Source organism: Ahaetulla prasina, chromosome 3 (assembly GCF_028640845.1).
Source record: "Ahaetulla prasina isolate Xishuangbanna chromosome 3, ASM2864084v1, whole genome shotgun sequence".
Lineage (NCBI taxonomy): Eukaryota > Metazoa > Chordata > Lepidosauria > Squamata > Colubridae > Ahaetulla > Ahaetulla prasina.
Window position 1 is genome coordinate 183,924,673 of NC_080541.1, and position 13,077 is coordinate 183,937,749.

The 13,077-nt window shown below is 41.7% G+C and overlaps 1 protein-coding gene across 1 annotated transcript in view; it reads left to right on the forward strand.

The window, feature by feature from the left end:
• The first annotated feature begins 6,658 nt into the window (after nucleotides 1–6,658).
• The window catches only part of PACSIN1 (protein kinase C and casein kinase substrate in neurons 1), a 75,932-nt gene continuing 69,513 nt past the window's right edge, over nucleotides 6,659–13,077 (forward strand). Inside the window, exon 1 of the mRNA XM_058177217.1 lies at nucleotides 6,659–6,780. The gene's annotated coding sequence lies outside the window, so the exon portion shown is untranslated. The remainder of the gene's footprint in view (nucleotides 6,781–13,077) is intronic.

The window sequence follows — 13,077 nt, forward strand, 5'->3', positions numbered from 1 at the left end:
ACAAAGCAATAGAAGGCAGATGGTGACAAATTTCTCAAATTCCTGCCTTGGGGGTGGGAGAAGAAAATACATACACACGTATGTATGTATATATATATGTGTGTGTGTATATATATGTATGTAGGTCTTTGGTTATTCGGGTTTTCTCCCGCGTAAAATTGGAAGTATCTTGGCGACGTTTCGACGAAGTCTCATTCGTCATCTTCAGGCTTCAGCTTCGTGCTTCTGGGAGCAATGTGTGATTGCAGCTGTTTCTTCTTTTTTAACTGCTAGTGGGGGTTTGAACTGATTGGGTGGGAGCTTGGCTGTGCTCTGATTGGATGAGGGTTTTTTTGTGCTCTGATTGGCTGGGGGTGTGTCCTGTTTGGGTGGGGGCTTGGTTGTGCTCAGATTAGTCTGAGTTGCAGGGGGATTTGAGCTGGTGAGCTGCACTGCTGCTGTTTGGCTTCGTGTTCGTGGTCGTGCTACATCTTCGTAGTGGGTGTCAGTCTGCTGCATGTATGGACTGGAGGGGTTTGAAATGGCTAATGTTGCAGCTGCAGTCTGGCTTCTGGTCCTTGGTCGTGCTTCCTGATCAGTGTGGGTTTGGGTCTGCTTTCTGGGTGGATGTGTGGTGGTGACATCCTGTGTGGACCTCGTGAGTGTGGATCTGGTGTCATTCCTCGTGTTAAGGACTCGTTTGTCAATAAGGGCGGGTTTCCAAATGGCTGGTAGCGGGAGGTATCATCTCGTTTGTTCATGCTGTGTGGGCATTTTTCTATCTCGATGGCTTCTCTGATTATTCTGTTGTTAAAGTGTTCAGTTTTGGCGATAGTTCTGGTCTTTTTAAAGTCAATATCGTGTCCTGTGGCTTTAAGGTGTTGGACCAGGGAAGAAGTTGGTTCCTCTTTTTTGACTGAGTTCTTGTGTTCTTCAATGCATGCGCTTATTCTTCTGTTGGTTTGTCCGATGTATGTGGTGGGCAGGCGGTGCATGGGATTTCATATACTCCTTGATTTTCTAACTCAATTTTGTCTTTGGGGTTTCTTAGGATGGTGGATATTTTTTGGTTTGTGCAGAATGCTGTCTTGATGTTATGTTTGTGGAGGATCTTGCTGATTCTGTCTGTGGTGCCTTTTATATATGGGAGGAGGGCTGTGCCGTTTTCTTGTTCTCTGTCTTGGGTTTTAGTGGGGGGTTCTTTTTGGATTAGTTTGGTAATCTTATTTCTCTGGAATCCATTGGATGTTAGTACATTTGTGAGAGTGTTTAGTTCAGTTTTTAGGTGTTGTTCGTCAGCTAAGCGTTTTGTTCTAGAGATGAGTGTCTTGGCTACGGAGTTGATCTGTGCTGGGTGGTGGTGTGAGAGTGCGTGCAGATACCGGTTTGTGTGTGTTTTCTTCTGGTAGATGGTGTGTCCTAGGGAGCCATTGGGTTTCTTGCTCAAATCCCCCTGCAACTCAGACTAATCTGAGCACAACCAAGCCCCCACCCAAACAGGACACACCCCCAGCCAATCAGAGCACAAAAAAACCCCATCCAATCAGAGCACAGCCAAGCTCCCACCCAATCAGTTCAAACCCCCACTAGCAGTTAAAAAGGAAGAAACAGCTGCAATCACACATTGCTCCCAGAAGCACGAAACTGAAGCCTGAAGATGACGAATGAGACTTCGTCGAAACGTCGCCAAGATACTTCCAATTTTACGCGGGAGAAAACCCGAATAACCAAAGACCTACATACAAACACCCGCGAAAACCTCAGAAAACATATATATGTATACTTTAAAAAGATCAGAACTATCGCCAAAACTGAACACTTTAACAACAGAATAATCAGAGAAGCCATTGAGATAGAAAAACGCCCACACAGCATGAACAAACGAGATGACACCTCCCGCCTACCAGCCATTTGGAAACCCGCCCTTATTGACAAACGAGCCCCTAACACGAGGAATGACACCAGACCCACACTCACAAGGTCCACACAGGATGTCACCACCGCACATCCACCCAGAAAGCAGACCAATTTTACACGGGAGAAAACCCGAACAACCAAAGACCTATATACAAACACCCGTGAAAACCTCAGAAAACAACACACACACACACACACACATATATATATACACATATATATGTAGGTCTTGGCATATTCAGGTCTTTTCTCATGTAAGGTTGAGAATATCTTGGCGACGTTTCGACGAGGTCTCACTCATCATCTTCAGGCTGGTGCTTTCGGCTTTGTGCTTTTGCTTGCACAGCCAAACCCCCAACCAATCAGAACACACCTCCACCCAATCAGAACACAGCCAAGCTTCCAACCAATTAGTTCAAACCCCCACTAGCAGTTAAAAGGAAGAAACAGCTGCGATCACACAGTGCTCCTAGAAGCACGAAGCTGTAAACACTGACCTGAAGATGACAAATGAAACTTCATCAAAACGTCGCCAAGACACTTCCAATTTTACGCGGGAGAAAACCCGAATAACCAAAGACCTACACACACACACACACACACACACACACGTACACATACACATACATATATACTGTGTGTGTGTGTGTGTGTGTGTATGTGTGTGTATATATATATATATATATATATTTGTTTTCTGAGGTTTTCACGAGTGTTTGTATATAGGTCTTTGGTTGTTCGGGTTTTCTCCCGTGTAAAATTGGAAGTGTCTTGGCGACGTTTCGACGAAGTCTCATTCGTCATCTTCAGGCTTCAGCTTCGTGCTTCTGGGAGCAATATATATATAGGTCTTTGGTTGTTCGGGTTTTCTCCCGTGTAAAATTGGAAGTGTCTTGGCGACGTTTCAACGAAGTCTCATTCGTCATCTTCAGGCTTCAGCTTCGTGCTTCTGGGAGCAATGTGTGATCGCAGCTGTTTCTTCCTTTTAACTGCTAGTGGGGGTTTGAACTGATTGGGTGGGAGCTTGGCTGTGCTCTGATTGGATGGGGGTGTTTCTGTGCTCTGATTGGCTGGGGGGGTGTCCTGTGTTGGTGGGGGCTTGGTTGTGCTCAGTCTAGTCTGTGCTGCAGGGGGATTTGAGCTGGTGAGCTGCATAGCTGTTGTTTGGCTTTGTGGTCATGCTACATCTTCATAGTGGGTGTCAGTCTGCTGCATGAATGGATTGGAGGGGTTTGAAATGGCTAATGCTGCAGCTGCGGTCTGGCTTCTGGTCCTTGGTCGTGCTTCATGATCAGTGTGGGTTTGGGTCTGCTTTCTGGGTGGATGTGCGGTGGTGACATCCTGTGTGGACCTTGTGAGTGTGGGTCTGGTGTCATTCCTCATGTTAGGGACTCGTTTGTCAATAAGGGCGGGTTTCCAAATGGCTGGTAGGCATTATATATTTGTAATTTCCCAGCCTCTCTTGCTAAACTAGGAATATGGAAAACGAGGACACAGAAGAAGACTGAATACCCCATTGTGCTTCATTAGGAAGACAAATGAACTCTTTAGAAGAAAGATGAGACTTTACCTGAGAGAGAGAGAGAGAGAGAGAGAAAGAGCCACAAGGGATATGGTGTATGTTCTTAAAGCAACTTGATCTTAGTGCTTGTGAAAATAACCCCCCTTAAGAGAACTGCATCATTACTGCAGCTGATTCTAAGGGCAAGTTTTATTGCTCCGCCTGATAATGACATTAGATCTGTAATCTCCACTTAACTAACTGAAAGAAAAGGGTGAGAATATTTGTCAGATGTTCCTTTAGAACAAAAATGCTTTTGCTCGCTTTCTCATTTGCAGAAAAGCTGTAACCTTTAGAGAAGATTCCATCATAGTTGTCAAATTCTAGGCTGAGTTTCCCATTTTGGTAGCATCATAGTGCAATGGAGAGAGGATAGTTAGCTCAGGGATTACAGAATGCATTGAAACAGCTTTTCTAGCAGAGTTTTTCAAGCTTGAATAAATTGTTTTCAAGATGTCTTCTTGTTATCTTAAATAATTTTAACTTATTGTGTTAAGGAGAAACACAAGGAGAAAAGTATGTGACGAGTGAACAGGTTCAAGTAACAATTGATGATAACTTTGGCTTGGATGCAGGAACTCAAATTCAAATCTTCATTTATGTATTATTGGCGGAATTCCATGCCAGCACTTCTTATAATGCTTTGTGATTGTTTCAAAGGGACAGGGAGAACAATGATAGGCAAATTGTGTGATAAGGTGAATAAAAAGACAATGGACAGGAGTAGATAGCCATAGTTAGCATTGGAAATAAAGGAATACAAAGAAGGGTACTTCCACAACTGGTGGCAATAATTATTATAAAATAAACATGATGATTAGTCTGCACCACCACACTCACTCCAAAATAAAGAAAATATAAGCTTTTGTGGTGCACAGCACACTGACAGCTGAAAGTGATGAAAAGTAGTAAATAAATTAATAAAATAAATGATCAAATACAAAGCAGGATTTCAAAAAACTAGATAAAGTAGTTCTTAACATTATTATCTATGTGAAACCAAAGGAGTGTCTTTGTACCAGTTACAAAACACAAACTCAAATCAAACACCTGATGATGTCCTAAAGCAGGGTTGTCAAACTTGCAGGCCGGATGCGTCATGCATTGGCCACCTCTACCCCCATTTTAGCAAAGGAGGGGAAAGTCCCGATACATCATGTGACAACGTGATGAAACAAGTTTGACACCCCTGTCCTAGAACATCCTTGTTGGGAAAGGGACTGGGCGATAGTTTTATCATATTTTATTTCTGCTGGCTGCTTTAAATAAATGATTTCATTTGTACAGCTGAAAAGTATTTAGCCTTTAATAATCCTATACAGATAGTCATGGACTTATGATCACAATTGGTACAGGAATTTTGGTCTCTAAGCAATGCAGTCATGACCAAACCCAATTTTTATCCCAGCAAATCCAGCTTCTCCAATTGACTTTGCCTGTCAGACTCACCTGCAAATCACAACCAAAAATGCTGCAACTGTCATAAATATGGGCCAGTTGCAAGGTGCTTAAATTGCAATCACATGATGGGGGTGATAAGATAGTTGTAATTTAAAAGATGTGTTGTAAATGATTTTTTCTAAAACCATCCTAACTTTGAAATGAATGGTCGTAAGTCAAGATTTACCTGTAATATATTTTTTAGAAGAAATCTCTATTGAGTGCAATGAAACATACTTTTAAGTACACACATATAGCTTTGTAGCAACTTAATTTAAGAACAAAAGCATAAAGATTTTGTAAAACAAATTATTAAGTGGACCTATGAAAACAAGTATGGTTTTAAAAGCCAAGGCCTGAATCCCACATCTTGATTCATATCTGTAATTGGAAGAAAATAATTCCATGAAGTTCCCTAACATCTCCAAGAACATTTGATTAAATTCCACTGGATACTTCTTTTGGGGTTAAGTTACATCAGATGATACAAATTCACCACAAAGATTGCATAGCTATATCACCATTATCTGGTTACTGATTCCTATAACTGAAAAGGCAGAGGCTATAATATCTTTATTAATCTACTGTATTAGCATCCATTCCACACATGATTCTCCAAGGTCAGCAGCTATTATCCTCACACATACAGAATTCTGCTCCAGAAATGAAATTGAAATAGTTAGCATACTGTACACAAATAGCAACAAGTTGATACAAACCTATAGTACATCCATCCTGCAAATTGTTTTATCTGTTTTCCCTTCAGAAACAACTTTCAGAGGAATTTTTGCACATTTTTTGCATTTGCAGAAGATATTTGGAAGGTTCTATGGTCCAGCTTCCAATTCTACCTCAATCAGGCAATCCCTCTGACTGGTTTCACAAATGAAAGCAAATATGTGTGTCCCAGGATAATCTTGCAGAATCCAATCTGGTTTGGTCACCTGGACCGGAGGTTTAGTCTTCTGAGGTTTCAGATGCGTGCTGGAGATGGGCTACAGAAGACTAAACTTCTGACTGGTTTATCCAAAAAATCTTGGATTGTGGGTTTCTGCAGGAGTATCTGAGAAAAGGCAACAATTCTATAGAAAAGTAAAAGAAAACTTAAGGAACAATGTTGGAAATGCTTTAGGATACAATTTTGGGTCTCTGAGTCTCATGGTTCTGATCCATTACGATGTCCCCTGCCTGTCACACTCTTCTTTGGGAGATCAATATTTTCCCAAGTCCAACCACACAAGTATCTCCATCTCTTCTGCTGTGTTCCTACTGTGCCCAACTCACTATGAGCAGCAGCCAGATTTTTCATACCATTCCTTTTTTTCCCCCCCCCCGGGGCTGTCAATTAGACTCTTATTTAATGCCTTCGTATTTTGCGGGAAATTATTTTTGTGGCCTAGAATCTTGTAGGTGCCTTAAGCGTGGCTGGACCACTACGATCTTCACTTTTCTTAAGCTATCCGCAAAGAGTATCCTTAGCGTCGCCTAGGAACCAACCTGCTTGTGGGGCTGGGGGTGGAGGAGAGAGGGAGGTCGACCCTCCTTTTACAGTCTTGCGGACGAAGCGTTGCCGGCCCTTTGGAGCGTCGTTGGTACCACTCTACAATGGAAACGTGGGGAAAGGGGTAGGCCGGGACGGGTAAGATGCTTAGTCCCCGTGGAATAAAAGCAGGTGCTCCAGGTTGGCGGAACCGGGCCGGTGTCCTTACAGGTCATTCGGAGGAAGCATCGTACACGTGTCCCAGGCCTCTCTGTAGTCACGCGCCCACGCGCGTGTCACGAGATCGCGGTGGTGAGGTGGGGGAGGGGAAAATCTGGAGAGGATTCGAGCGAGCTGGCTGCCTGCTGCCACTGCCGCTGCCTCCGCCGCCACCCGCGAGCCGGTAAGCCTCCGTTTAGGCGAACCCCCTCCCGGGCCTAGACAGGGGCTCAGCCGTCCGCGTGCACGCGCGCTGGGCTAGCGGGCGGGGGCGACGGTCCCCGCAGGCAGGATGCGCTGAGCATTACCCAGTTGCTATAGAAACCAGCCCCCCCCAAAAAAAAAAGAGCGAGAGAGGGAGAGAGGTTGGCGGCCGGCCGGTGCCGAGAAGGAGGGTGGGAGAGGGGAGCGATTTGCCTGCAGTCTTTGCGAAGCGGCAGCTTTCGCCGCAGCTTCGCCGGAAGAAACCGACGGGCCCGCTAGAGCGCTTGGCTGGCTTTGGAAGTGGGGAGTGGAGGGGGTTGGGGGCAGGAAAGAAACCAACACCGCCTCGGGTCTGGCTTCTCGGGCTCTCTCGCTCTCTCTCGAGGAGGGGGGGACGGTCTCGCTGTGCCTCCCACTCTAAGGACCGGCCGGGCAGAGCCAAGCAGGTAAGCCCTCCTCCCTCCCTCCTTCCCTCCCTCCACTCCTGGCGAAAAAAAGAAACGCAGCAAAGGATGTGCCCGGGGCGGACCTTCGGCATCTTCCCTCGCTTCCTCCCACCGTCCCCGCTCCCGGTGGATTGAGGCTGGAAAAGAGGGAGCCAAAGTCTGGCTGTTTCTGGATGCCGTGTAAGGTATACGGGCACGTCTGAGAGGCAGTCGGGGGCTCCTGGAGTGGGGAATACTAGTGGGGAACTTGTTGGGCTTCACGCAAGTGCTTGTGCCTTTCTTTCTTTCCTTCCGATCGTCGCCTCGTTCTTGTTGTTCACGCTGCCTAGTAGTACCACTAATATTCTGACCCCCTTCCTCCTGGCACTGCGTTTGGCCTGGGCTGCATCCCGCAATGGGCAGGCAGGTGCGTTGCCCTGACTGGACTGAAATGAGTTTGGGCTACACCGCTGTCACCTGATGAGGAAGGAGAGGCGAGTGTGTGTGGCCGGACGGTTGTTTCTTTCCACCCCACATGTAGACTTTGATGGATTGATTCGATTGCTGCAGAATTGTATCGGCCGGTGGGGCAAACAGGCAAACAATATCACCTCCCCCCACCCCCACCCCCGGGTGTTTTGCAACTGTGGTGACGCAGTGAGACTGACCTTTCAGGCTTTTGGTGTCTGAGAAATCGCATTGCTTTTTTAGGGTGGTAGTGGTGGTGCTTTGGTTTTTTTTTTGGTTTTTTTTAAATGGTTGGTTGGTGTTTTTTTAAGTGAGGTTGGGCTGTTTGATGTGTCTCATCACCATGATGCCCAAAGAGTCTCCAGAAAGGGAGGACATGCTGTTTAGCGCTTTGTTATTCTTCTTCTTCAAAGAAGAGTAGTATAACTATTTGGGAGGGGGGCAGAACAGTAATCTTGCCTCTTTTCATCCGCCTTTCAACCTCCCAAGTTTGAAATTGCTATTACCGGAGCAGTCAATTAAAATTAGCAGCAGGGGAAATCAAGGCTTTTATCATTTGAGTGTTATTTTAGGGATCTGCAATTCTTCCATTATTAATCTAGGAATTTGGAAGTCAGTGTGCATATAGAATCAAGCAAGATCGGTGGAGGCCTAGGGCAAAGGGTATGCCACATTCTTTTTAGCTAAACTATGTTTCTTGCTTCACAGAGTACTGAACCTTATCTGGCAAGATGCCCTCCAGGTGTCTTAGAATTGCAGCTCCTAAAATTTCCATACTGGCTAGGAATTTTGCCAACTGCAATCCTATCGCATCTGGTGGGCACCGGGTTGGGAAAGTCTAGTGTAAAATGAATGGTTCTGTTAGAGAAAAACCTATGGGTAAACCTCAGAGCTGTCCTTTTTCTCATAAACAACAATCTGGCATTGTGATTAAATGTGCCCTGTGATTAGAAAGAGGCTTTAAAATATAGGCTTGATTTAAAGGAACAAGCCGAAGTAAAAAGATGAACTGTGTCTCAGATTATATAGCATTCTTAGATACATAATCTGAAACCAAGAACACTTGTCTTTCCTTATGCTTTCTTGCAGTTTGATTCACGTAGGGCTATTAGCAATGTCTTGAAATCATATTGTCATTGTGTTTCTGAAATTATAACAATATGTAAGTCTTATAGTAATGACGATCAAAATGTGACAATTATTTACTTGGGTGGATTAGGGCATGACGTGACAACCATAGGCAGAGAGCTAATACAGCAGCAATATGTTGATATGATTGTGTGTCCAAATGGCCATATAAATGGACCCCGTTGATCCCCAGTATTTTTTCAGTTACATCATTTTTCTGAATTTTTGAGCTATAATCTTGAAGCACCATTTTCTAGACATCACTGACATACCTAATGGAGTCAGAGAATCTTGTTCCTTTGCTCCTTTATAAAAACTTTAAAAAAATTAGAAATCAGGATTATTTGAACTGATGTGTTGTCCTTAATACATTGCACACACTCCATTTTGAACTTAATGTTGTCTGACTTTGCCTGCAGCCCTGACTGCATTCTATCCAGTAACCAGTTCTCTTCTTGGGCTTCTTGTCTTCATACTCTCTTAAATACATTTATTTAATATTAGCTAGCTTCCTCCTGCTCCCACCCCCACCCCCATGACAATTGTCTTCCTCCAAACATCATTTTACAAGTCCTTACACAACAGACAAAACTAAATGACGTTGGTACAAATTAGGACTTTTCAATAGGATTTCTTTGGCACAAGTGTCACCCTGAAATGGCTCTTTTCATCGATCCTGTATATGAATAAATGCCAACACATTCAGCATTCTGCTTAATCAGTTGTTAATGAAATCAACTGAAGATATCAAGATATTTCAGAAATTCAACTCTGCCACGATTGTAAGCACCTCCAGGCAGGGATGTGCTATACATAAAATAGAAATAAGTTCAGTAATGAAAATATTTTAGGGATCTATGTGGAGAGATGATAAATATTTAGAACGCCATTCTAGTTTTCTCGTTTTTGGTTATTCCTCTCCCAATTTTCAAAGTGGAAAGAAATAATACTGTATATGCCAGATTGCAAATAATGAGGAAAATGCAGGTATTTTCCTTTCCAAATGCTGCATTGGGGCATGTCCAAATGCAGGTTCCAGAGAGATTGCAATATTTTATCTCTGCTATAATGTGGCTAAAGGAGGATTGATAATAAGTTATGTGTTGTGAAGATAAGTATGTGCCTGAGGTCTTGCCATGGAAGAACACAAATGTAATAGCTACAGTTCTTAAATCATTACATTGTCCTATACCCATCAGGTTTCACTGACTGAGCAAATCTCTCAATCTGGCAATTGTTTTGTTGTTTACTTTAGGCAGTATAATCATCTACTGGTGATTTTTTTTAAAAAAAATCAGTCTGTGACTCAAAATTGGTAAACAGTACTGGTTTTTGCAAGTTTTCATCTTTGCTCCATACCCCAGGAAGAATGAGAATGCATCGATAAAGGAAATAGAAGATAGCAGGAAATATATGGAGTTTTTATTGTTATTTTGCATCCAGAATGCTGAAAAGAAAAAGAAAAAAAGATTAGCTTAAAGCAATCAGCATTTTCTCCAATTGTATTTTTTCCTCTATATGGAAGGATAAATAAAAATGATGGTCAAAAAATAAGAAATCACAGAAAGTTAGATCATCTGAAAAGCAGAAATTATGATTATATAATACTGTGTAATGCATAGTATTGCCCAGAATTATAAAATATTGGGGGTGGCCTATAAATCTCATAAATAAATACCCTTATCAAAAGGAATATGGTATTGACACATTTTCATGTTATACACAACATACCATATTCTTTTTGATAAGGGTATTTATTTATGAGATTTTCTCTTTTATGATGTACATAGCAAAGGTCCAATGACTGCCAAGTAATACAAGAGAACTTAAGATATTAAATTATGATCAGCCATTTTGAATGGCTAGCTTCCTTAACCTATGGTGATTTTAGTGGCCAGTTGCACAATGAAATGTAAACTTTAAACAACCCACAGCTTTTTCTACTGTGATGACTGCTTAACCCATCTTTATGGATTTATGGATATTTGAATAAGGGTATTTACTTTATTGTACCATTATAATTAATTACAAATTAAACTTCCATTGTATATATCAACTGAAAGCATTCACATACATAGTTTGGTAATCCTTTCAACGATTCTGTTAAGGAGGTCAGAAATAGGTTCACACATTGTGTTATGCTAGATTTGTTTTAACTATAGAATTTGAGCTACAAATTCTATGTTTATTCAAAGCATAAGCCATGACTGTTATTATAGAAATCAGGTTATGATTTCATGACAAATATTTTCCTACATAATAAAGATCTCAGGACCAAGGCTGAAAAAGAGCAACCTGCTTTAAGATTACAAAAATCAACCATAAACTACCTGAATCATTGCACAATCTTTAATTATGGTGATGTGTCTTCTCCTAAAAAGAACCATAACTGATTCAAGGACAAAACATTTTGGCGCGTGAGGTAAAAGAGCAAATAATACCCTCCCCAAATGTCAGTGAGAGTGCATAGTGGACAAAATAAACCTTCACTAATGAAGTTGCAATGTTAGGTTCAAGAGAAGTTGAATAATAATGACTAAGCAGATTGTGTGAATTGTCAAACTCTCCACTTCAGCATCTCATATAACTTCTTTAAAAATACATTTTGATACAAAAGCTTACAGAAGTTCAGTAGGACATTTAGTCATCTTTGCTGTTTGTATCTATATAGCATTTTTGCTCATGAATTATTGAGGCAAAGATGTGCCAGTATGTAGAAATATGTGTTATGCTTGCTGTTTATTACAAATAGTGGTAATAGCATTAGACTTTTCTTGGCACAGGATTTGAATTACCTTGGTCCAGAACTGTAATACACAGAAATACATATACAGGACCAAGCATAGCAGTTGCTGATGCTTAAAAGCAAATTGGCTCCAATATCTTATTTCACTCACTAGCTGAATGAGGGCTGGAGCAGGAAATTTGGTGTTGCATGGCACCATAAATACAAGTGTGGGGACGTTGTCCTCTTGTCAGAGCAGGCTGGCAACCATTTCTAAAGAGAATGTTTATTTTATTTTATTTTATTTATTTTGTCACACAGTATATATAAGCATAAGTATGAAATAACTATACAATATATAAGCATATATATGAGTATGAGTATGTAATAACTATATTAATTGGATATAACAAAAGGAAACAATAGGACAGGAGCAGTAGGCACATTTGTGCTCTTATGCACACCCCTTACAGACCTCTTAGGAATGGGGTGAGGTCAATAGTAGACAGTTTTTGGTTGAAGCTTTGGGGATTTTGGGAAGAGACCACAGAGTCAGGTAGTGCATTCCAAGCATTAACAATTCTATTACTGAAGTCATATTTTCTGCAATCAAGTTTGGAGCGGTTAACATTAAGCTTAAATCTATTGTGTGCTCGTGTATTGTTGCAATTGAAGCTGAAGTAGTCTTTGACAGGAAGGACTTTGTAATAGATGATTCTATGAGTTAAACTCAGGTCATGTCGAAGGCGGCGTAGTTCTAAATTTTCTAAACCCAGAATTTCAAGTCTGGTGGCATAAGGGATTTTGCTGTATTCAGAGGAGTGGAGAACTCTTCTTGTAAAATATTTCTGGACACGTTCAATTGTATTGATGTCAGAAATGTGGTATGGGTTCCAAACAGTCAAGCTGTATTCAAGAATTGGTCTAGCAAATGTTTTATATGCTCTGGTTAGTAGTGTAGTGTTTTTGGAGAAGAAGCTACGCAAGATTAGGTTTACAACTCTTAAGGCCTTTTTTGCGATGTAGTTACAGTGGGCTTTGGCACTTAGATCACTTGATATGAAAACTCCAAGATCTTTAATTACTTAATTAATTAAATTAGGTGGCAGCATCCTTTATTAATCCCCCACATGTCAATGTTTTGTTTTTGTGGCCCATTTTTCCATTATCTCAAGTACTCCTGTCTGTTTTGGATACCTTACCTCATTTTGTTGCAGGCTATAACCTAAACAGTTCACTGGTGACTTCTCAGAGCCAAAGGCAAGGAGTCCCTTCAACTGAGTCTCTGCTTACAATAGTCACTATTACATTTTGGATCTACTCTTACCAGGAAGAGTTACCAAGCTCTACTAGCACAGTGGTTATAACACTTACTGTACTACAGGTAGTCCTTGACCACAATTGAGCCCAAAATTTCTGTTGTTAAGTGAGACATTTGTTAAATGAGTTTTGCCTCATTTTACGACCTTTCTTGCCACAGTTGTTAACTGAATCATTGCAGTTGATAAGTTAATAACACAGTTGTTAAGTG